The sequence below is a fragment of the Triticum dicoccoides genome, chromosome 2B, assembly GCF_002162155.2.
Source record: "Triticum dicoccoides isolate Atlit2015 ecotype Zavitan chromosome 2B, WEW_v2.0, whole genome shotgun sequence".
Classification (NCBI taxonomy): Eukaryota; Viridiplantae; Streptophyta; class Magnoliopsida; order Poales; family Poaceae; genus Triticum; species Triticum dicoccoides.
In genome coordinates, this window is record NC_041383.1 from 356,881,887 (window position 1) to 356,908,407 (window position 26,521).

Below are 26,521 nucleotides of genomic sequence, written 5' to 3' on the forward strand. Positions count from 1 at the left end.
TTCTTCTAAGTCCTTATCCTGTGATAAAATTGTTGCATCTTCATTGCATCACATCTTCGCATCCGTAGCTCCGTTTCGTGCGTGTAATATGTCAAATTGTTCGCCTCGAAGAGTACATCATTTCATTCCATTGCGTCATTTACATTTGAGCTCATCTTGATGCCCGAAATGCTGTTGTAAGAGGGCTTCATAATGTTAGTATCAGAATCTTATCAGCACGAGCTCTTTTGTCATTTTTGCCATGATTGATGTGTGCATCCTATGGACTTGGTCCCTAAATGTGTTTTTAACTAGGCTATGTCTTCTTTACAGAGGTGCTTACCAAGTATTTTTGTGATAAATGTGGTGACTAGCACAAGCATGCAAACTAGGCTTCGTGATAATGCTGATTTTAGTTCCTGTTCTGCTGTAATTTTGATGCCATGTAAACATGTTGCTACAGAGAGATACATGCATAATTTGAGATACTTCAATAAGGGTGTTTTGAAAACATGGTTATGCTCTATCCATCCATGGTCCTGGTTGCAATTATGGAGTAGTCTAGATTGTCATTTTCGTGCTCTACTTTTGCTTCAAAATGTTTCCTGGCAGATTGTTTACATGTTATTCAATTTGGCCAAGGTTGTTGTAGTTGATCTGTGTATGCTATGATGTTGTTTCTTGCCATGTATAGCTTCTATGACATGTCTTCTTGATGGAGGTATGCTTAGTTTATCATGAAATGCTCGTAGTAAGTGCATCTAGCTCACGAAGGTGCCTTCGTAATTATGTCAACTAGATGACCCGTTGCGCCCATGGCGCAAAAAGCGCGAGCAAGCCGGGTATTCATAGCATGGATATGTCATTGATTTAGAGACCAACTAAGGTCAAGGACTATTTGAGTAATAGTTACCACACATTTGTAAAAGCGAGAAACATAGAATTGATTTTCTCAACACAGAGGTACTATAAATCCTACGAAACTACAATTAGACCATTTGGAGTACTTCCAGTTCGTACAACCAAGTAGCCGAGTCGGAAAGAATAAGGTGATCACCCGCAAAAAAAAGAATAAGGTGATGTGAAGCAGATTTCACGGGCCACAAAACAGTACATGACGCAAGTCCTGAACCTAAACTATATTATCAGATAATGCCGGTGGCTGCCTACACCACTATCAGAGGGAGTCTGTACAGTGAGATGGAGCTCCCCAGCTAGTTCCTCAAAGGCAAACACATATGGTGCTCCTGCTCTCATATTTGTCATGCGAAAGAATTGAGCCCAGTTTGTTGCGATGGGAGCTCTGTTGTCGACTCCAATGATAAGCCGAGCAATGACATTGGCGCGCCCGTTTCCAACTTTGATTGGGAAAACAGTATACCCTTCATACATGTGTCTTTTGAGGTATTATTTTGTGAAGTGGAAAAGTACTGCAATAGATAGTAAACATTGTCAAGATGCAGCCTATCAGGATTCTTAGAAAGAACAATGCAAGGACTGGAAGGGATTACTATTCTTTGGCCACTCGCTGCAAATGCCTGCTCAGGCTACATACATAGCAGGCAATGGAAATTTCTTTGCGTCTATTAAGCTGTTCAAACTGTCAACATGTTGTCTATATCATGTACCCTTATTTCCGAACAGGAAACAATATCTAAGCTCATCTATATATACCCGTAACCGCGGGTACCTATTGAATTTAACCTTTAAAAACAAAAATGAGTACGTGAAAAGAAGTAACAAACAACATTCTTTTTCTTTGTATGGATTTACCTTTTTTATATTGGCCTGCGATGTACGGACTGTAAAATTATCTGTTTATTTCCGTGTATAAATCAGGCAGTAAGTGACAGGGAGAACGCCAGATCTGAAAGTCCTATCCATCTCCTCTTGTTTCATAGTGACTTCCTGCAAGAAAATGGCAAGGTTGTTATAACTGGTAGCCTATGGCTGCCTCCAGAGTTTGTCTAATCACGCAGACTTTTTAGGTTAGAAAACTTCACAGCTCCATTTACAAACCTAAAGGAACCCATGCGCTCTGTCATTTGAATAAACTAACTGAATAGTTTGGGAGAAACGTGCAGTGGACAGAGACACACTTCTTCTCAAAACCGAAGATCACAAGGTAGGTAATCATTTAACCTTACCTTGTGATCTCAATAGAGACTAACATGCACGTTTCTCTGAATAGTCCTACAGGAGACCCAATCAGCTATGAATAAAATTTAATAAAAGCATTTGATAGCATCCAAAAGAAGTAATATAGGTATAATTGGACCACCACCTCTGTTTCGCTAGAACAGAAAAAAAACTCTAATCTGTGACCAAAAACAATATAAGAAATCAAGAGCGATTGGTATTGATGATTTGGATTTTACAGAGAAAATAAATGTACATATGGCATTCCTGTTCTTCAATAGAGAAAAGTGCAACAACCATCCACAAAATAAACAAGCCTCTGGGTGTTAAAAAAAGAGGTTTCTTTTTAACCAGTAGTGTCTTGGCTTTACTACGAAGGTTCAAATACATTGTTGCTGCCACTAACTAACGAAACAAGAGTTGGCATACAAAAACACAATGGTCACTCCACCCTTGTGGAATGAGAACATAAACTAATCCCAAATTTGTACTATCCTTTTTGCATAAGTATGGTGCACCAACCTAAAACCTAGAAAGCTTCACCAAGCATATTGCATAAGCACTTTTTTCTTTTAGCTAATTTCAACAAAGAATATCATTAGTAGTTGACACCGGAGGAAATGCTCACTAACAACCTCAATAGATGCTAACCAAGCCGTATCCACATTCCCTCCATCCTCCTTCATCTGCCGCAATCCATATACATCACCAAAAATCACTAAAAATTATCGTGGAACACAAAGAATATCATGTAGAAAGAGACACCATAAAAATGCACTTTATATATCTATATGAATAAAAAATTGCTTTGTTGCACTTTTGTCGAGCAACTAAAATCAGTAAGAGAAGAAACGTACACATAAATGACAGGGTAAATTTTCTTTTTTCATAGATCAAAATAATAAAGGCAACAAGCAGTAGATTCATGAACTTGTTGCTGCTACACAGACAGAAAATTGAGGCAGCCTACATCAACTGCCCAAGTTGATTGTGAGACTTATGTTATTCCAGAACGTGGTGTGCATGTGCCACCAAAATGGCTCTGACGGATGCCATTGACACCACTACTTGCTAATTATTCCCAAGTTGATTGTGCAGAACATCCCACATAATCTGCAGCCATAAAAAAATAATTGACTGAGTGGAGCCCTTATTATGGGGAAACACAACTTGAAGGCAGCAAACCTTGATATCCATCAGTTGATTCAGTTCTCACACAACAATAGCAAATAGTTTAGAAAGATCTAAAACCTAGAGAGGCAAGAATCACGTGAGTAACTTTGGATTCATATGGTGTGCTGCCCCAATGACTCTGTGTGTAACAATAAAGAGAGGCCGTGGAAGAGAGAGGGGGCACAAAGGGGAGAGGGGAAGTACCTGTGTGTGAAGGGAGGCTGGCCTCGCCGGCGTCCGTCCCTCCCGCTCCAGACCGGGAACGTCGGAGAAGGTGAGGAGAGGTGGGGGACCAGCCTCGCCGGTGTCCGTCCCTGCCGCTCCAGATCGAGAACCTGTGAGGCCCTGCACTGCCGCCTTGGCTCGTCGCCTTGCAGCCTCACCCGCCCCCACTGCCATCGCCAGGGGATGCGGCCGCAGCATTCTCCTTCGGCCAGATGTGACGAGGAGAAAGGATGTGTGAGGAGGAGAGATAGGGGTGGCGGCGGCAGCGGCTCGAGAGGATGAATGGGGGGAAGGAGAGGTGGCGGCGAGGCATGGCTAGGGATGTGGGGCTCGAGAAGGATGCGGGATTGGTGGATACTGGATACGCCCACGATCGCCTCGGTCAAAAAAATTCACTCAACGCACAGGCCACACACACATCACACACTGTCAAGCCGGCCCTGGGAGCGATGGAGGCCCACTCGTCATTCACTTGAGCACGAAAGAGCAGCGTGGGAGAAACCAAGTGGTCCGATTTTTGACAGCAAGGTCAAAAAGCTCCAGCGAGACAGATTGGTCGAGCCAGATTGAAAGCGCGATGCAGATCCCTCGTATGGGCGGCTAGCACAGCGTGTTTTATATGTTCCATGCCATGCTTTGTTTGCTGAATCTGTTAACGAAACTTGCTATGTTTACATGGGTGCCATCATATTTTCTGATCCTTTTTGGCTTATGGTCAGTAAGGGACTTTTGATCTATGCTTTGAGTACATTCATGCCATGTCTTGTTTGGCTATTATAAGTTCCTGTAGCATGTTGATAACCTGCTCTGAACATTGCTTCGTGATGTTGTTTATGCCATGTCCAACCTGATATTTTTTGCACTTTCTCCATACTTGTTTGAACCTGTTATGATGTGATTTAGCCGTAGCTCAGTGTTCCTCTTTTGTAAAGCATCTCCTGTAGATCATTCCCATATGCTTTGTTTTTATGTTGGGGTGCTGTAGCATAGTTTCTTGTTGCATGCTAAGTAGCATCGTGCTGTTAATCGCAGCTTTGTGCCATACTTGTCTTGCCATTTGCAAACCGTGCATCCGTTTCCGGTGATCTTTATATCGATTTCAACCGAAATCATCTCATCTTTCCAGCGGCATACTTGGTTTGCCAAGTGGATGCCTTGTTCATCATCTTTCCTTCCGAAGCACGCATATGCATTGCATATCACATCTCGCATATCATGACATGTTTTGCATCATGTTGTTTGTGCATTGCACCGTGATTTATTGTGGTTCCTTGCTTGTGTTCATGCTTTGGGTAGAGCCGGGAGACGAGTACGTGCATGATGAACCTGTTGAGTACGCTTACGAGGATCCAGCCTTCGACAACCTTGAGAACCTTGCAGGCAAGATGACCATACCTTCGATATCACTTCTATCTTTGCTTGCTAGTACTCGCTCTATCGCTATGTTAGCTCTACCTGCCATTGTTTACCATGCCTACCTATTGCCATGTTAAACCTCTAACCATCCTATCCTAGCAACCGTTGATTGGCTATGTCACCGCTTTTGCTCAGCCCCTCTTATGCATTGTTAGTTGCAGGTGAAGATGAAGTTTGTTCCTGGTCGGAACACGGATATTTTGGGATATCACAATATCTCCTATTTAAATTAATGCACCTTATATACTTGGTAAAGGGTGGAAGGCTCGGCCTTATGCCTGGTGACTTGTTCCACTCTTGCCGCCCTAGTTTCCATCATACCGGTATTATGTTCCTTGATTTTGCGTTCCTTACACGGTTGGGTGATTTATGGGACCCCCTTAACAGTTCGCTTTGAATAAAACTCCTCCAGCAAGGCCCAAACTTGGTTTTACCATTTGCCACCTAAGCCCTTTTCCCTTGGGTTTTCGCGAGCCCAAGGGTCATCTTTATTTACCCCCCGGGCCAGTGCTCCTTCGAGTGTTGGTCCAACCTGAGCGATGTCCGGCGCCCCTTGGGCAACCAGGGTCTATGCCAACCCGACGTCTGGCTCATCCTGTGTGCCCTGAGAACGAGATATGTGCAGCTCCTATCGGGATTTGTTGGCACTTCGGGCGGCTTGCTGGACTTGTTTTACCATTGTCGAAATGTTTTGCGAACCGGGATTCCGAGGCTGATCGGGTCTTCCCGGGAGAAGGTTTATCCTTCGTTGACCGTGAGAGCTTGTGATGGGCTGAGTTGGGACACCCCTGCAGGGTATATAATCTTTCGAAAGCCGTGCCCGCGTTTATGAGGCAGATGGGAATTTGTTAATGTCCGGTTGTAGATAACTTGACACTTGACCTCTTTAAAATGCATCAACCGTGTGTGTAGCCATGATGGTCTCTTCTCGGCGGAGTCCGGGAAGTGAACACGGTTTGAGTTATGCTTGACGTAAGTAGTTTCAGGATCACTTCTTGATCAATTCTAGTTTCTTGGCCGATGTGTTGCTTCTCTTCTCGCTCTCACTTACGTATGTTAGCCATCATATATGCTTAGTGCTTGCTGCAGCTCCACCATATTACACCTTTTACCTACCTATGAGCTTAAATAGTCTTGATCTCGCGGGTGTGAGATTGCTGAGTCCCCGTGGCTCACAGATTCTACCAAAACAGATGCAGGTGCCGAGGATACTGGCGCAGATGGCGCAACTGAGCTGAAGTGGGAATTTGATGAGGCCCTTGGTCGTTACTATGTATCGTTTCCAGACGATCAGTAGTGGGGCCCAGTCGGGGCGGTCGGGGATCTAGCATTTGGGGTTGTCTTTTTTTTTATTTGTACTTGACCGTAGCCGGTCTATGAGTGTATTTGAATGATGTATGATCTTAAATTATGTATTGTGTGAAGTGGCGATTGTAAGCCAACTCTCTTTATCCCATTCTTGTTTATTACATGGGATTGTGTGAAGATGACCCTTCTTGCGACAAAACTACTATGTGGTTATGCCTCTAAGTCGTGCTTCGACACGTGGGAGATATAGCCGCATCGTGGGTGTTACAGAGGCTTAGTCAATGGGTCTGCAACATTCAGATCCGTATGTATCTTGCAAATCTCTATGTCTCCCACCTGGAATTGATCCCGGATGGGATTGAAGCGTCTCTTGATGTGCTTGGTCCTCTTGTGAAATCTGGATTCCTTTGCCAAGGCAATTGCACCAGTATTATCATAGAAGATCTTCATTGGTCCCGATGCACTAGGTATGACACCTAGATCGGAAATGAACTCCTTCATCCAGACTCCTTCATTTGCTGCTTCCGAAGCAGCTATGTACTCCACTTCACATGTAGATCCCGCCACGACGCTTTGTTTAGAACTGCACCAACTTACAGCTCCACTGTTTAATAAAAACACGTATCCGGTTTGCGATTTAGAATCGTCTGGATCAGTGTCAAAGCTTGCATCAACGTAACCATTTACGACTAGCTCTTTGTCACCTCCATATACGAGAAACATATCCTTAGTCCTTTTCAGGTATTTCAGGATGTTCTTGACCGCTGTCCAGTGATCCACTCCTGGATTACTTTGGTACCTTCCTGCTAAGCTTATTGCTAAGCACACGCCAGTCCTGGTACACAACATTGCATACATGATAGAGCCTATGGCTGAAGCATAGGGAACATCTTTCATTTTCTCTCTATCTTCTGCTGTGGTCGGGCATTGAGTTTGACTCAACTTCACACCTTGTAGTATGGGCAAGAACCCTTTCTTTGCCTGATCCATTTTGAACTTTTTCAAAACTTTATCAAGGTATGTGCTTTGTGAAAGTCCAATTAAGCGTCTTGATCTATCTCTATAAATCTTGATGCCCAATATATAAGCAGCGTCACCGAGGTCTTTCATAGAAATTTTTTTATTCAAGTATCCCTTTATGCTATCCAGAAATTCTATATCATTCCCAATTAATAATATGTCATCTACATATAATATCAGAAATGCTATAGAGCTCCCACTCACTTTCTTGTAAATACAGGCTTCTCCGAAAGTCTATATAAAACCATATGCTTTGATCACACTATCAAAGCATTTATTCCAACTCCGAGATGCTTGCACCAGTCCATAAATGGATCGCTGGAGCATGCACACTTTGTTAGCACCTTTTGGATCAACAAAACCTTCTGGCTGCATCATATACAACTCTTCTTCCAGAAATCCATTCAAGAATGCAGTTTTGACATCCATTTGCCAAATTTCATAATCATAAAATACAACAATTGCTAACATGATTCGGACAGACTTAAGCATCGCTACGGGTGAGAAAGTCTCATCGTAGTCAACCCCTTGAACTTGTCGAAAACCTTTTGCAACAAGTCGAGCTTTATAGACAGTTACATTACCATCAGCGTCAGTCTTCTTCTTAAAAATCCATTTATTCTCAATGGCTTGCCGATCATCGGGCAAGTCAACCAAAGTCCATACTTTGTTCTCATACATGGATCCCATCTCAGATTTCATGGCCTCTAGCCATTTTGTGGAATCTGGGCTCATCATCGCTTCCTCATAGTTCGTAGGTTCATCATGGTCAAGTAACATGACTTCCAGAATAGGATTACCGTACCACTCTGGTGCGGATCTTACTCTGGTAGACCTACGAGGTTCAGTAGAAACTTGATCTGAAGTTTCATGATCAATATCATTAGCTTCCTCACTGATTGGTGTAGTTGTCACAGGAACCGGTTCCTGTGATGAACTACTTTCCAATAAGGGAGCAGGTATAGTTACCTCATCAAGTTCTACTTTCCTCCCACTCACTTCTTTCGAGAGAAACTCCTTCTCTAGAAAGGATCCGAATTTTGCAACGAAAATCTTGCCTTCAGATCTGTGATAGAAGGTGTACCCAACAGTCTCTTTTGGGTATCCTATGAAGACACATTTCTCCGATTTGGGTTCGAGCTTATCTGGTTGAAGTTTCTTCACATAAGCATCGCAGCCCCAAACTTTAAGAAATGACAACTTTGGTTTCTTGCCAAACCACAGTTCATGAGGCGTCATCTCAACGGATTTTGATGGTGCCCTATTTAACGTGAATGCGGCCGTCTCTAAAGCATAACCCCAAAACGATAGTGGTAAATCAGTAAGAGACATCATAGATCGCACCATATCTAGCAAAGTACGATTACGACGTTCGGACACACCATTTCGTTGTGGTGTTCCAAGTGGCGTGAGTTGCGAAACTATTCCGCATTGTTTCAAATGTAAACCAAACTCGTAACTCAAATATTCTCCTCCACGATCAGATCGTAGAAATTTTATTTTCTTGTTACGATGATTTTCCACTTCACTCTGAAATTCTTTGAACTTTTCAAATGTTTCAGACTTGTGTTTCATTAAGCAGATATACCAATATCTTCTCAAATCATCTGTGAATGTGAGAAAATAACGATACCTGCCGCGAGACTCAACATTCATTGGACCACAAACATTAGTATGTATGATTTCCAACAAATCAGTTGGTCGCTCCATAGTTCCAGAGAACGGCGTTTTAGTCATCTTGCCCATGAGGCACGGTTCGCAAGTACCAAGTGATTCATAATCAAGTGATTCCAAAAGCCCATCAGTATGGAGTTTCTTCATGCGCTTTACACCGATATGACCTAAACGGCAGTGCCACAAATAAGTTGCACTGTCATTATCAACTCTGTATCTTTTGGTTTCAACACTATGAATATGTGTATCACTACTATCGAGATTCAACAAAAATAGACCACTCTTCAAGGGTGCATGACCATAAAAGATATTACTCATATAAATAGAACAACCATTATTCTATGACTTAAATGAATAACTGTCTCGCATCAAACAAGATCCAGATATAATGTTCATGCTCAACGCTGGCACCAAATAACAATTATTTAGGTCTAAAACTAATCCCGATGGTAGATGTAGAGGTAGCGTGCCGACCGCGATCACATAGACTTTGGAACCATTTCCCACGCGCATCGTCACTTCGTCCTTAGCCAATCTTCGATTAATCCGTAGTCCCTGTTTCGAGTTGCAAATATTAGCAACAGAACCAGTATCAAATACCCAGGTACTACTGCGAGCATTAGTAAGGTACACATCAATAACATGTATATCACATATACCTTTGTTCACTTTGCCATCCTTCTTATCCACCAAATACTTGGGGCAGTTCTGCTTCCAGTGTCCAGTCTGCTTGTAGTAGAAGCACTCAGTCTCAGGCTTAGGTCCAGACTTGGGTTTCTTCTCTTGAGCAGCAACTTGTTTGCTGTTCTTCTTGAAGTTCCCCTTCTTCTTCCCTTTGCCCTTTTTCTTGAAACTGGTGGTCTTGTTAACCATCAACACTTGATGCTCCTTCTTGATTTCTACCTCCGCGGCATTTAGCATTGCGAAGAGCTCAGGAATAGTCTTGTCCATCCCTTGCATATTATAGTTCATCATGAAGCTCTTGTATCTTGGTGGTAGTGATTGAAGAATTCTGTCAATGACACTATCATCAGGAAGATTAACTCCCAGTTGAATCAAGTGATTATTATACCCAGACATTTTGAGTATGTGTTCACTGACAGAACTATTCTCCTCCATCTTGCAGCTATAGAACTTATTGGAGACTTCATATCTCTCAATCCGGGCATTTGCTTGAAATATTAACTTCAACTCCTGGAACATGGCATATGCTCCATGACGTTCAAAACGTCGTTGAAGACCCGGTTCTAAGCCGTAAAGCATGGCACACTAAACTATCGAGTAGTCATCAGCTTTGCTCTGCCAGACGTTCTTAACGTCGTCAGTTGCATCAGCAGCAGGCCTGGCACCCAGCAGTGCTTCCAGGACGTAATTCTTCTGTGCATCAATGATGATAATCCTCAGGTTACGGACCCAGTCCGTGTAATTGCTACCATCATCTTTCAACTTTGTTTTCTCAAGGAACGCATTAAAATTCAACGGAACAACAGCACAAGCCATCTATCTACAACAAACATAGACAAGCAAAATACTATCAGGTACTAAGTTCATGATAAATTTAAGTTCAATTAATCATATTACTTAAGAACTCCCACTTAGATAGACATCCCTCTAATCTTCTAAGTGATTACATGATCCATATCAACTACACCATGTCCGATCGTCACGTGATATGGAGTAGTTTCAATGGTGAACATCAATATGTTGATCATATCTACTATATGATTCACGCTCGACCTTTCAGTCTCCGTGTTTCGAGGCCATATCTGTTATATGCTAGGCTCGTCAAGTTTAACCTGAGTATTCCGCGTGTGCAACTGTTTTGCACCTGTTATATTTGAACGTAGAGCCTATCACACCCGATCATCACATGGTGTCTCAGCACGAAGAACTTTCGCAACGGTGCATACTCAGGGAGAACACTTCTTGATAATTTAGTGAGAGATCATCTTAAAATGCTACCGTCAATCAAAGCAAGATAAGATGCATAAAGGATAAACATCACATGGAATCAATATAAGTGATATGATATGGCCATCATCATCTTGTGCTTGTGATCTCCATCTTCGAAGCACCATCGTGATCACCATCGTCACCGGTGCGACACCTTGATCTCCATCGTAGCATTGTTGTCGTTACGCCATCTTATTGCTTCTACGACTATCGCTACCGCTTAGTGATAAAGTAAAGCAATTACAGGGCGTTTGCATTTCATACAATAAAGCGACAACCATATGGCTCCTGCCAGTTGCCGATAACTTCGGTTACAAAACATGATCATCTCATACAATAAAATATAGCATCACGTCTTGACCATATCACATCACAACATGCCCTGCAAAAAGAAGTTAGACGTCCTCTACTTTGTTGTTGCAAATTTTACGTGGCTGCTACGGGCTTTGCAAGAACCGTTCTTACCTACGCATCAAAACCACAACGATAGTTCGTCAAGTTAATGTTGTTTTAACCTTTGCAAGGATCGGGCGTAGCCACACTCGATTCAGCTAAAGTGAGAGAGACAGACACCCGCCAGTCACCTTTAAGCACGAGCGCTCGTAACGGTGAAACCAGTCTCGCGTAAGCGTACGCGTAATGTCGGTCCGGGCCGCTTCATCTCAAAATACCGCTGAGCCAAAGTATGACATGCTGGTAAGCAGTATGACTTGTATCGCCCACAACTCACTTGTGTTCTACTCGTGCAAATGACATCTACGCATAAAACCTGGCTCGGATGCCACTGTTGGGGAACGTAGTAATTTCAAAAAATTTCCTACGCACACGCAAGATCATGGTGATGCATAGCAACGAGAGGGGAGAGTAATGTCCACGTACCCTCGTAGACCGTAAGCGGAAGCGTTATGACAACGCGGTTGATGTAGTCGTACGTCTTCACGATCCGACCGATCCAAGTACCGAACGTACGACACCTCCGAGTTCAGCACACGTTCAGCTCGATGACGATCCCCAAACTCCGATCCAGCAAAGTGTCGGGGATGAGTTCCATCAGCACGACGGTGTGGTGACGATGATGATGTTCTACCGGCGCAGGGCTTCGCCTAAGCTTCGCGACGATATGACCGAGGTGGAATATGGTGGAGGGGGGCACCGCACATGGCTAAGGAACGATCTCGTAGATCAACTTGTGTGATCTAGGGTGCCCCCCTGCCCCCGTATATAAAGGAGGGAGGGGGAGGTGCGGCCGGCACCCAAGGGGTGCGCCTAGAGGAGTCCTACTCCCACCGGGAGTAGGACTCCCCCCTCTTGCCTTGGTGGAGAAGGAAAGGGGGGAGGGGATAGAGGAAAGGGGGGCGCCGCCCCCCCTCCTTGTCCTATTCAGACTAGGGGGAGAGGGGGCGCGCGGCCTGCCCTGGCCGGCCCTCCTCTTCTCCCTCATGGCCCATCTAGGCCCAATAACCCCCGGGAGGGTTCCGGTAACCCCCCGGTACTCTGGAAAAATCCCGGTTTCTCCCGGAACGTTTCCGATATCCAAATATAGGCTTCCAATATATCAATCTTTATGTCTCGACCATTTCGAGACTCCTCTTCATGTCTTGGATCACATCCGGGACTCCGAACAACCTTCGGTACATCAAAATATATAAACTCATAATAAAACTATCATCGTAATGTTAAGCGTGCGGACCTTACGGGTTCGAGAACTATGTAGACATGACCTAGAACTATTCTCGGTCAATAACCAATAGCGGAACCTGGATGCTCATATTGTCTCCTACATATTCTACGAAGATCTTTATCGGTCAAACCGCATAACAGCATACGTTGTTCCCTTTGTCATCGGTATGTTACTTCCCCGAGATTCGATCGTCGGTATCTAATACCTAGTTCAATATTGTTACCGGCAAGTCTCTTTACTCGTTACGTAATGCATCATTCCGTAACTAACTCATTAGCTACATTGCTTGCAAGGCTTATAGTGATGTGCATTACCGAGAGGGCCCAGAGATACCTCTCCGACAATCGAAGTGACAAAACCTAATCTCGAAATACGCCAACCCAATATGTACCTTTGGAGACACCTGTAGTACTCCTTTATAATCACCCAGTTATGTTCTGACGTTTGGTAGCACCCAAAGTGTTCCTCCGGTAAACGGGAGTTGCATAATCTCATAGTTACAGGAACATGTATAAGTCATGAAGAAAGCAATAGCAATATACTAAATGATCAAGTGCTAGGTTAACGGAATGGGTCATGTCAATCACATCATTCTCCTAATGATGTGATCCCATTAATCAAATGACAACACATGTCTATGGTTAGGAAACATAACCATCTTTGATTAATGAGCTAGTCAAGTAGAGGCATACTAGTGACTATATGTTTGTCTATGTATTCACACATGTATCATGTTTCCGGTTAATACAATTCTAGCATGAATAATAAACATTTATCATGATATGAGGAAATAAATAATAACTTTATTATTGCCTCTAGGGCATATTTCCTTCACTTATGTGTTCGGTGATCTAGCCCTTGTGTGATCGATTACTTGTCAGTTTAGTGATTCTCTTGTTTCTCCCCGTGTTTCCCCTTGTGTTTTCCGCGCGTTCTTCGTGTTTCCCCCCCTTAGGATCCACTCCAAACGTGAAAGATCGGCCCCTAGGGTTCCTCCCTACATCATCTTGGTATCATGAGCCACGTTGATCATGTTTTTGGAGCCCCTACCCCATGCTTTCTAGCTTGATTTTGTTGATTTCGTCCTAAATCGGAAAATCCCCACCAAAAATAGCCCCCATTTTTTTATGATTTGTTGGTTTGATGATGTTTTGTTGATTTTGATCCGTGGATTTGCTTGGTTTAAAGTGGATCTAGCTTTCCCCCAAGTTCCCCACTTTCCATCCACAAAATCTCCCCAATTTTGCCCCCGAAATCATTAATTTCCGCCCCAAAATCGAGTTCCTCGAGTTCACCCTCGGATTTGGAGCCCGGACATCCGGCCCGACCTCCGGACATCCGGCCATCCCGGAAATCCACCCATTAGCCCGGACATCCGACTCCTGGAGTGCATTTTCGCACAAGTTTCTGGACATCAGGTCCCGGAAATCCGGCCCGAGCCCCGGATGTCCGGCCCCTGTCATTTCAGCTTTTCCCGTTTCATCGTTTCGGTCATAACTAATTCATCTGGAGTCCGATTTTGACGTTCTTTAGCTCGTTTTGAAGCTCTTGACATCCCCCTTCCCACAAAAATACCACCAACATCATTTGACTCCATCAAATTTTGTGAATTTTGGCATCTTTGCCTAGGGCTTCCACCACATCATCCACTACACCACCACCGATTTCCGCAACCTAACCGATTTTGCTTGCCATAGCATTAGTGGTTGCTTGAGTGGTGATTCGAGTCTCCTAAGGTGTTTCGGCTACTTAGGGACGGTTGCTTCTTCATCAACCACCACCACCACCACTTCCACATAACCTTGCTCACCATACACTTCCGACAACCCAACTTAACCCAATTGTTGTTTGAGCTTGTTCGAGTTGTGGATTGTGTCTCCTAAGGTGTTTAGGCTACTTAGGGACGGCAACTTCAACTCCGACACGTGTATAGCCCATCATTCCACTTCCGCATTGCCAAGTGCAAACCACCACCGCTTTCCGCTACCACCATTTTGACATTTGACATTTGAGATATTGAGTTCGCGGTTTTTCCGTTTCCTAAGGTGTTTCGGCTAATTAGGAACGAGTCTCTATCATCTTGGTTTCTACATCAAGAACACCGCCACTCATCATCGCCTCGAGGTCGTCATCGACTTTGACCACTTCACCATCATCCGTCCGTGGCGAACATACGAGAAACCTTCGACGGTAACCTCCATATCATCTTGGTATCGTGGTATCCCTCCATTGTATATTCCCCTTGCCATTGCATTGTTAACCCCTAGCCCATTTTGCATTACTTGCCTATTGAGACTAGCCATTTGAGTATTGCCGGCAACGTTACTTGTGCACATTAGTGATCATACTTCCCATAGCATATATACCATATCATCGTGGTGCATATATTGGTATCATATCTTGTGTCACAAGTTTGTTCCCGCATATACACAATTACTATCTTGGTTTGTGCATTGTACAAAGTGGCCATGCAAAAAAAGAAGAAGAATAAAGCTTTTAAGCAAAGGAAGAGAGCAAAGAAGCTTGTAAGCAAGTGCCATAGCATCATACCACATTGCATATAAGATTGTCATATCCGATCATCTTGGATCATCTTGAGAGAAACACCGGGAACCATACATACATAGCATACTTGGGATAGAAGTTTATCCATTTTGCATCTTATAGGTTGTGCACAAGTGTCGTATCCGCCTATTGAGCAATCGTGTTAGCGTCTCTCTTGAGTTGTGCAACACGAGCGTTTTCTGTGGATTCCACATTTCGTGCTCATTCCTTGGTTGCATGACCCCATTTATCTATCCGTGTGTGCGTTTCCGTGTGCCATCCATATTGCTATTGGTCCATTTGTTTCACTTGCGAATTTGTGAATCTCTTTCAACATTATTGACTCTTGCTAACATTTTGCATTAAATTTTTGTGCCACTATCCTCATCAAGCTCCTCCATAAGCTTTACTTGTGTAGGTGTGAGAACCGTCAAGGATTGGTACCAATAGTGATGTTTCATTGTCCGCATTTGAGTGAACTTGATTCATTGTCAAAATCGGTCAAGGTACATTGGTATAAGTTCTTCTCTTTCTCCCACTCATATTTGCTCGAGTCTTGTGATGGATAGGCAAGGCATTTCATCTCCGGTCTACGACAACAATGACGGCGTGAACAACTACATCAACAAAGCGTCCATCTTCAATCTACAACAACAAATACATGGCGCACAATCAAGATTGTGAGAGCGCATCGAGAACATCTCCATCGACATTCGTCACTCCGAAGCAAGGAAAAGGGACTACATCGACAAGAAGCTTTCCGCACATAAAGAGGAGCAAGATGCAAGGATGGAGGAGATTAGAGCCTTGATCAAGTCTTCTTCCCCTTCGTCATCTTCAAGGCGGCGACATTCAAGCCAGAAGTCTTCGGAGCACAAACAAGATGCAAGTGGAAGTCGTCCTAGTCAACATCTACATGGCGACCACCATCACGTTCGTGATCCACATCGTCATGAAGGGCAAGTCACCTCCAAGCATCATGTGCACGACGACGATGAACGCCATTGAGCTCAAGCACGATAACGACATCATCATCATGAAGATGCTCCACAAGCACAAATGCACAAGTCCCAACAAGCCCTACTTCACGCCAAGTCGACGCTTCATGATCACAAAAGAAGACCGCGAGACCACCACCACCAAGACGGTGCTACGACTACAACAACCACTTCGGCATCTTCACCAAGTGCTATCAAGGCATCTTCACCTTTGGACGTACGACATCTTCGCCTACTTCCCATGAGCACGCCTACAACGAGTTCTTCAAGTCCAAGGCGACCACCTACGAGCAAGGGCGACACTTCCATCTACGGAAGCCCCTCAAGGAAGATGGCCGAGCATGGGAAACTCCCTTCGGTCATGGAGACGAGCTACGAGGTGCCAACTCATATGGGCCTCCAACACCAAGACGGTGACAAGACGGTCGAGCAAGGGACATCCCCTTCGACCACGGCGATGAGCGCGAACCTCTTCAACATCATGAAGATGGCGCTCACATTGGACTCATACTCCGAGTCAAGCTACGCGATCGCGCATGGAGACATTTGCACAAACATCTCTCCGACACCCACATATGAAGAGATGCCCCAAGAGCCATGTGAGGAGAGCCACTACCACATGAGTGACATGAGTGAATCCACCATATGTGACATTGAGAGCATTTCCTATGAGAGGATGAGTGTGACCTCCACTAGCCCCACACATGAGAGCATGCCACACATCTTATGTGAGGTTGAGCGCCATTTGAGTGACTCCACCAACCATATGAATGAGAGCATCCTTGAGGGAGTGAGTGAGGTAGTTGACACGGCATGTGAGGCCACTATGATTTCTAACGACTTAACCTCTACTCCTAGTGTGTTTTCTTCTTTGGTGCAAGGTCTCCTACATGACGACATGCCTATCCTCGACGAGTCCATCCCTCCAATGGAGACACCGATGGCCATGGTGGACTATGATGCACCCCCACATGGTTCCATAAAGATGAAGATGACAACGAATGGGTCTTCAACACCTCACCTACAACACATGAGCGACGCACCAAAGGTAACATAGGTGAGGGTGCTTCTGTTGTCCCACTAGAGGACTATCTTACCAATGATTGCTTGCATGATGTTGATCCACCTATTCCCATGCTTCATGCTAGTGCGACTTCCTCATGTCTTGACTTACCTATTTATGATGAATATGATGATGAGCATGTTGAGTTGCCTAGTTGTGATGCTATGCTCCATAGGATATCATGTGCAAATTATTTTGGTCACATCATGTTTGACAACCCTTTGAACTTGTCATATGCTATGAGTGAGATCTTCCATATTGCATCTTTACAATCTCAACATAGTAACTATGCATGCCCCATTAAAATCAACCCCATTTGCACTTATGGCATAGATGACGCGATGATGGTCATTGGCTTTTGCTTCTCTTGTGATGATATTGCCATGCTTCCTTTACATGATTTGCACAGTTCATCTACTATGTCATGCCATGACCACATTGTTCCAAATATGCATTGTTTTGGATGTTGTCAATATTCTCCACGTGATGTTTCTACTCTTGCTCATGAGGAGACCCCCATAGTTTCCTCATACATATTAGGAGATCTTGATGCATTCCATACTTTGCATGATTCCCACAATTGCGTGCACCTTATGCATTCCATGAATAACAATGCTCTAGATATTTCTCATGATGCATTACACAATTTGAGTCTCCATTATGCGATACATAATAACAAACCTCTCATGATGGATGACATGTTTCTATATCACACATCTCATTTATTTGAGCATTGGCTATTTTGTGCTAACCGACAGATGCCCGTGTGCATCATGATGGATGATGTGTACATGCTAACCGACACATGCCCGTGCTAACCGACACATGCTATTTTGTGTAGGTACTCATGTATACTCGTCAACCTCTCAATCCCAAGAGTTGATGAAACGAGCTCTTGAGAGCAACGACGCTTTGGGATCCCGTGGACTATCCTTACCACCATTCCCTTTGCGCAAGGACTACGCACATCTCTTTTACTTGGCTCTCACACAGCTATGGGCTATTTACCACTTGTCACCTTATGCCCATACTATTGTGTTCGCTTTGCATGTTATGCCTCTTTCTATGCCTTTGACATGCAATTGTGACCCTTGCTTGCACTTACATATGATTCACCATTATGATACTTCTATGTGTATTTGCATGCTTGGTGGATATACTTGTAGCTATTGCCATGATTTCTTTGTGCCCCATGTTATTGATACTTGTTGTGTTGGGAGAGTCATGATGACACATTGCTATTTACATATGGCCTCTCACCAATACATTCATGCTACTTTCCTCACATCTTGCTTTCATGCTTGTGCTATGTCATGTGAATTATTCATGCACACTATTTGCACCAATGACATGTTTGCCATGATTCCTCCTAGTATGTTGCATCTTCGCACTACTAGCTTGCTTGTCTTGATTGCTATGATTGCTTGCTTGGTTGCATCACCCATGTTCCACTATTACTTGCTTTCTTGGGTTGATGACATATATGCTCATGCCTCTCACTTGATTTGTCATGATCATTGTCTTTGTCTCCATTAGTTGCATCTCTCATATCACCTTGTATTGAGTGCCAACTTGCTATGCTTATTGATCTTGGAGACTTTGACACTTTACTTGTGATGCATGCTTGTTTGATTGAGCCTCTTGTATTTTGATGTTCTTACATCATATGCCTCCATACTTTGAAATGCTCCCTTGTACTTTCTTATGATGAGCATGATGCATACACTTGTTTGGTATCTTACCACACGAATGATAGGTTTTGCACTTCCGCTAACCTCATTTCTTTTCCGAGTGTTTGTCATGTTCTTTCATTTTGAAGGATTCACAAGGCATTACCGTCATGAGACATATTGGTTATGTGAAGGCATACATGATGTGCAACTCCAACATCTTCCGAAACATTCATAAGGTGAACTCCTTCTCTTTGAGCCATCCTCAAATACACATATTGTGATAGCGGCAAAGGTGTCCCGTCTTTCGGTGGGATGGTGGCTATCATTTTGGAGGAAGTCGAGTTTGACGATCTGACTACGAACATGCGAGGACGTCGCGCCTTAGCAATCGCTAAACCAACTCCGAGAGGTTATTGACCACGCCGGAGCATGATCAACCTGACCACGAAGGTCTGTTTCCTGCAGGCAAACGAAGAACAAGCAAGAAACTAAGATTGCAATCTGGATATTGCGAATATAAGAGGAAAGCTTTATTGATCAAGGTGGGGTTCTGTGACGCCTTTGTCTGGTCGTTGAACACAAACGAAGTACGCGAAGTTGCATCTATGGCGAACTTTAATCTAAACAAAACCCCAAAGTCTAAACGATGCCCTAAGGGCTGTATATATGGAGGAAGAGGGGGGAATTTCGTGGCCCTTGGTGGAGGGGTCCGAAATCAACCCTATCTCTTGTTTCCCCACACATACGGACTCTAAAAAGAGCCTATACTTATGTATTTCGAAATTACATGGGCCTGGCCCAATAATAAGGTGATGCAGCACCTAGAATAGCCTCGGGACGAAATTTATGAAGTGGCATCTTGTATATTTCGTCCAAGGCTTCATGCACCCATTATTGTGGCTTTAAAGTCCTGAAATCATCACTTGTAACTCTGTTCTTGTTTCCCTTGCGCATTCCATCATCTCCATGCTTGTTCTTGCTCCAATGTTCATCCTTCTCCAAGCTAGGCCCTTCATTTGTAAGCAAAACAAATGTATCCAATTTAGGCAGCATCATATTCTCATGAACATTAGAATCATTACCAAGAAACAAAAGTACCTGGTAATTTAGCAGCAGGGGTTGTGGGTGTAACAATGGTATTGATGTCCTCATCATCCTCCCCTTCTTGAAATGAAGTCGTCCTCGACGGAAGTTCATCTTCCTCACCCAAATAAGGCTTCAAATCTGCAATGTTAAAAGTGGGACTAACCCCAAAATCTGCAGGCAGCTCAAGTTTATATGCATTATCATTTATTTTCTCCAACACCTTAAAGGGACCATCAGCACGTGGCATTAACTTTGATTTGCGCAAATCAGGAAATCTATCCTTACGCAAATGTAACCAAACAGGATCTCCAGGTGCAAACACAACATGTTTTCTACCCTTATCTCCAGCAAGTTTATATTTAGCATTCATACGCTCAATGTTTTCCTTAGTTAACTCATGCATTTTTAAAATCAATTCAGCACGTTGTTTAGCATCAAAATTAACCTTCTCCGAAGATGGAAGAGGCAACAAATCAATAGATGCACGAGGTAGGAAACCATACACAACTTCAAAAGGGCACATCTTAGTAGTAGAATGAAATGAACGATTATAAGAAAATTCAATATGAGGCAAGCATTCCTCCCACATTTTCTTATTATTCTTCAAAACAGCCCTAAGCATAGTAGACAATGTTCTATTGACTACTTCAGTTTGTCCATCAGTTTGGGGGTGACAAGTAGTACTAAAAAGCAGTTTAGTCCCCAGCTTAGCCCATAAACATCTCCAAAAGTGGCTAAGAAATTTAGTATCACGATCTGAAACAATAGTATTTGGCACACCATGCAAGCGAATAATTTCACGAAAGAACAAATCGGCAACATTAACAACATCATCGCTTTTATGACATGGTAAAAAGTGTGTCATTTTCGAGAATCTATCCACGACAAAAAATATGCTATCCCTCCCCTTCTTTGTTCTAGGTAAACCTAAAACAAAGTTCATAGATATATCCTCCCAAGGAACACTAGGTACAGGCAAAGGCATATATAAACCGTGAGGATAGAGTTGTGACTTAGCTTTTTGACATGTAGCGCAGCGAGCAATAAAACGCTCAACATCCCGTCTCATCTTTCGCCAAAAGAAATGTGTAGCAAGTACGTTGAGGGAGTCCTGGACTAGGGGGTGTCCGGATAGCCGAACTATCATCATCGGCCGGACTCCAAGACTATGAAGATACAAGATTGAAGACTTCGTCCCATGTCCGGATGGGACTTTCCTTGGCGTGGAAGGCAAGCTTGGCAGTACGGATATGTAGATCTCCTACCATTGTAACCGACTCTGTGTAACCCTAGCCCTCTCCAGTGTCTATATAAACCGGATGGCTTTAGTCCATAGGACGAACAACAATCATACCATAGGCTAGCTTCTAAGGTTTAGCCTCCTTGATCTCGTGGTAGATCTACTCTTGTAATACCCACATCATCAATATCAATCAAGCAGGACATAGGGTTTTACCTCCATCAAGAGGGCCCGAACCTGGGTAAAACATTGTGTCCCTTGTCTCCTGTTACCATCCGCCTAGACGCACAGTTTGGGACCCCCTACCCGAGATCCGCCGGTTTTGACATCGACATTGGTGCTTTCATTGAGAGTTCCTCTGTGTCGTCACCGATAGGCTCGATGGCTTCTTCGATCATCAACAACGACGCAGTCTAGGGTGAGACCTTTCTCCCCGGACAGATCTTCGTATTCGGCGGCTTTGCACTGCGAGCCAATTCGCTTGGCCATCTGGAGCAGATCGAAAGCTACGCCCCTGGCCGTCAGGTCAGATTTGGAAGTTTAAACTTCACGGCTGACATCCGCGGGGACTTGATCTTCGATGGATTCGAGCCACAGCCGAGCGCGCCGCACTGTCACGACGGGCATGATTTAGCTCTGCAGCCGAACAGTACCCTGGAGGCCGCACACGAGTCCGCTCCGATCTTCAATTCGGAGCCGGCTGCGCAGATCGAGGACGGGTGGCTAGACACCGCCTCGAGGGCTGCAACCTCTACGGCGATGGAGCCGAACTCTGACCTTGTCCCTTGTGAAGCTCGTGACTCCGAGGTGCCGGACTCCTCGCCGGACTCCGAGCCTTAAGACCGAATCCAATTGGGCGCCGATCATGGAGTTCACCGCTGTGGACATCTTTCAACACTCACCTTTTGGCGACATCTTGAGTTCGCTAAAGTATCTCTCGTTATCAGGAGAGCCCTGGCCGGACTGCGGTCAGGACGGTTGGGATGCGGTCGACAAAGAAATTCAAGGCCCACCCACCACCTATTTAGTAGCCACTATCGACGATTTAACCGACATGCTAGACCTCGACTCTGAAGACATCGATGGTATGGACGACAATGCCGGAGACGACCAAGAACCAGCGCCTACTGAGCACTAGAAAGCCACCTCAACGCACGACATATACATGGTGGATACTCCAAAGGGAAGCGATAACGAGGAACAACGGGATGTGGCGAAGGACAACTCCCCCGACCAACAACCAAAACGGCGATGCAAGCGCCGCCCGAAGTCCCGCCTCGATAACAACGGCACCCATACCAACCCAGCCTTAGAGCAGGGCGAAGCCATGGAAGACGAACATGCCACCAAGCAACCATCCGAATAGGTTGAACCGGACAAGCAACCATCCGAACAGGATGAACCAGACAAGCAACCCATCCCCGGCGAAAACAACAGTGCAGACGATCTCACGCTGGACACATCACCGGAGCATAAGAACCTTCATAAAAGGCTCGTCGCCACTGCAAGAAGTATGAAGAAGCAAAAGCGGAAGCTCAAAACAGCGGAGGACGCACTCATAATAAGATGGAGCAAAGTACTCAATACCGCAGATAAATACGGCAATAGTCACCAAACAAAGAGCTACCCGAAGCGCAAGTTGTTGCCCAAATTTGACGAGGAGGCCGTAGAGCCCCCACAGTCAAAAAAGAAAGAGGCCGCCTAGCCGGATAGACGACCAGATGACAGGCTAAGAGCGACAAGCGGCGCCGCACACCAGCCGGCACACGATCCACATAAGGATCCTTGCAAAAAGGATGGCCCGGCCAGGTCCATCTATGGGCCAAAAAAGAAGACTCCAGGGAGCAACACAACCCGCCGAGTGTTTGACAACAGCACACCTAAATACAGGGGTGCCGCACACCCACTATGTTTCACCGATGAGGTACTGGATCATGAATTTCCAGCGGGATTCAAACCCGTCAACATAGAGGCATATGACGGAACAATAGACCCCGGAGTCTGGATTGAGGATTATATCCTACACATACATATGGCCAGAGGAGACGATCTCCATGCCATAAAATACCTACCCCTCAAGCTCAAAGGGCCAGCTCGGCATTGGCTCAAAAGCCTCCCAGAAAATACCATTGGAAGTTGGGAAGAGCTCGAGGATGCGTTTCGAGCAAATTTTCAGGGGACTTATGTCCGCCCTTCGGATGCAGACGATTTAAGTCACATAACTCAACAGCCCGAAGAGTCAGCATGCAAATTCTAGAACAGGTTCCTCACCAAAAAGAACCAAATAGTCGACTGTCCGGACGCCGAAGCCTTAGCAGCTTTTAAACATAACGTCCGAGATGAATGGCTCGCCAGACACCTCGGCCAGGAAAAGCCAAGAACAATGGCCGCACTAACAAGCCTCATGACCCACTTTTGCGCGGGGGAAGATAGCTGGCTGGCAAGATGCAGTACCAGTGACCCAAGTACATCCGAGGTCCGGGATGGAAATGGGAAATCACGACGCAGAAAAGATCAGCGCCGGAATAAGGAAAATGGCCCAAATAGCACGGCGGTCAACGCCGGATTCAAAAGCTCTCGGCCGAATAATAAAACACTGCCTCTTAAGGACAACAGTGATGAGCTATCCAACCTAAATAAAATCTTGGATAGGATGTGTCAAATCCATAGTACCCCCGGGAAGCCTGCAAACCATACCCACAGAGATTGTTGGGTCTTCAAGCAGTCCGGCCGACTTAACGGCGAACATAAGGGGCTCGACACACCAAGCGAAGACGACGAACCCCACAAGCAGCACACCGGGAAACAGAAGACTTTCCCACTAGAAGTCAAAACAGTGAACTCACTTCATGTGATCACAAGGAAAAATAGTGCGGCACCTGCTAAAACACGCGCCGCACATTCCACCCCAGCAGAGTCCCGAAATTGGATGTTTAAACCAATTACTTTCGACCATCAGGATTACTCCAGAAGTGTTCAAAACGCAGGAGGGACTGCTTTGGTATTGGATCCCATAATCAATGGACTATAATTCACACAAGTCCTAATGGATGGCGGCAGCGATATAAACCTGCTATACCAGGACATCATCCGCATAATGGGGATAGACCCTAACAAAATTCACCGTAGCAGCACTTCCTTCAAAGGAGTGACGCCAGGTCTTTACGCTAATTGCACAGGCTCTGTACTGCTAGAGGTTGTGTTCGGTTCATCCGACAACCTCCATCGCGAAAAGCTCACTTTCCATATCGCCCCATTCAAAAGTAGCCATCAAGCACTACTGGGACGCGAAGCTTTCGCCCGCTTTAACGCAGTATCGCATTACGCGTCTCTTACGCTTAAAATGCCCGGTCCATGCGGCATAATCTCATTAAAGGGTAATTCCGAGTGTTCCTCGACCACGGAAAACGTGAGACTGCCTTGACAGCCACACACTAATCCGACCTTGCTGGTCAAAAGCCCCTAAAAACAGGTCATTCAGACCTCGAACACGGTTAGGCGAGTCTGGCATAAATAAACAAGGGGCTTCCCAGCCGCATACCTCTTTACAAGGGGCTGCATGTATAAACGATGTGAGCCAATAAAGCTCAACTTTATTCATCTTCCAAATCATACTTTATTTTAAATACATCTTTTGCACGATATTTTTTCCAAACTAAGTTCTTCTCTTTTTCAGATGAAGCACGTGCTACACCCGTCCAGGATACAGCACAATGGAGACACATGCGCAGACGTGCAGCAGGGACCCGTTGCAAGGATTCTTTTCATATTAAGACCCTGCATAAACCTTTCTTACTGTCTCTTGTTGATACGCATCCCCCGGTTTACTACCATAACCGAGGAGGAGGCTGGCATTTTGGCATCGGCCGCGTCAGAAGTTCTCGCCCGTACCTGGACACTAGGGGCTTAGGGCATTGTTCTGCCCGGTATCATAAAGACGGAATACCTCAGGGAGTGTTCGGCGTCTCGAGTTAGGCCTTATATGCATCAGCTCCGAATCATGTCTTTGGTCAAATGTTGGGTTTGCCCGTCTCCTGTGTTTTGTTGCCTTACGTTCCACTCCATCGGCTAACGCGGCACCAGGAGAACTACTGCGATTGTGCCCCAGTTCGGCCGGGCGAGCACCTCAGTAGAGAAAGCCGAAAACTGGCAGTCATGATATAGCGAGAGACTCGTCAACCACTCGATTGACTACTGGAATGTTTAGAATTCCTCCACTTTGACGAAGGACCGCTTCCCGGTCAGGCACATACGTGCCCCGAGTTCGGAGAGCGCGGTGCCTCTAGGGGCTATATAGTAGCCCCACCATCGAGCTCCTATGGATAAGCCAAAGTGATAAAGCATTATAGTCCGGTTGCCTAGTTTGCTATGCTATCACCTCCTTCAAAGGACCAAGACGTTGGATTAAGTGTGAAAAAGCATTTTTGCAAACACCCCCGCACCATGTGCGTGGGGGCTGAAGCCAAAGACTGCCATCTTTCAGGTTATACACACATATACGGTCACACAGGAGATAGTCCAGTACTTGAACGCACAAGTATAAAAAGCCGTTACATTATAAATATGATCCCACAAATCATATATGTCATTTGAACATAACATCTTTCAAGCACTGCGACTCTATTAAACGAGTGCCCTGCAGGACTTCCTCAAAATAGTGCTCGGTGGGTAATCGGCTTTTGTCCGAACCTCGGGATGCAACATCGGTAGCATCCATCTCCGCCCAGTATGTCTTAACACAGGCGAGAGCCATCCATGCACCCTCTATGCATGCCGACCGCTGCATCACCTTGATATGCGGCACCGCCTCAAGGAATTGCTACAACAAACCAAAATAACTCTTCGGCTTGGGCCTTTCTGGCCACAGATGAGCCACCACGTCCGTCATGGCAAGTCCGGACAATCTATTCAGCTCAGCCCACTCAACCAACCGATCGGACAACGGAAGCGGACGCTCCGGACTATGGAATTGAGACCAGAAAAGCTCTTCCGTTTCGTGATCCTTCTGGCTTCGGAAGTGCACGACTGCGTCCGCCGCACTCGCCGCCAAATCCAGATAAGGATCCTCCGCACCACATAATTGGCCCAACTGAGCATATTTCGGATCCGTGAACTCCCTACGCAGCAGAAAGGGCTTTCCAGCCGCAATGTCTCCGGCCTGACGTAGTTCCTCCTTCATAGCCCGCATCGCGCAACGGGCATCCTTGGCTTCGGCGGCGGCCTTCTTCAGGTCCTCTTGCTCCGCTCGGCGTTCTCTTTCAAGAACCTCATAGCGGTCGGTAGCATATTTTAATTTCACGGCCGTTTCCGGCCATCTCCTCCCTGCTTCGACAGTGAGCAGCCTTTTCG

At 45.1% G+C, this 26,521-nt stretch overlaps 1 long non-coding RNA gene across 4 annotated transcripts; it reads right to left on the reverse strand.

Annotated features, from left to right (window-relative positions):
- Nucleotides 1-1,244: 1,244 nt before the first annotated feature.
- Nucleotides 1,245-3,876, reverse strand: LOC119363693. Of its 4 annotated transcripts, none has more exons than XR_005174303.1 (6): nt 3,496-3,590; nt 3,304-3,369; nt 3,089-3,231; nt 2,754-2,804; nt 1,753-1,887; nt 1,245-1,409 (listed from the first exon to the last, which is right to left on the reverse strand). It is a non-coding gene; the product is annotated as an uncharacterized LOC119363693 (long non-coding RNA). The 4 variants fall into 4 exon arrangements; XR_005174300.1 differs by having other exon boundaries at nt 2,976-3,231; XR_005174301.1 differs by lacking the exon at nt 3,304-3,369 and having other exon boundaries at nt 2,976-3,231; nt 3,496-3,598.
- Between the last annotated feature and the right edge of the window lie 22,645 nt (nt 3,877-26,521).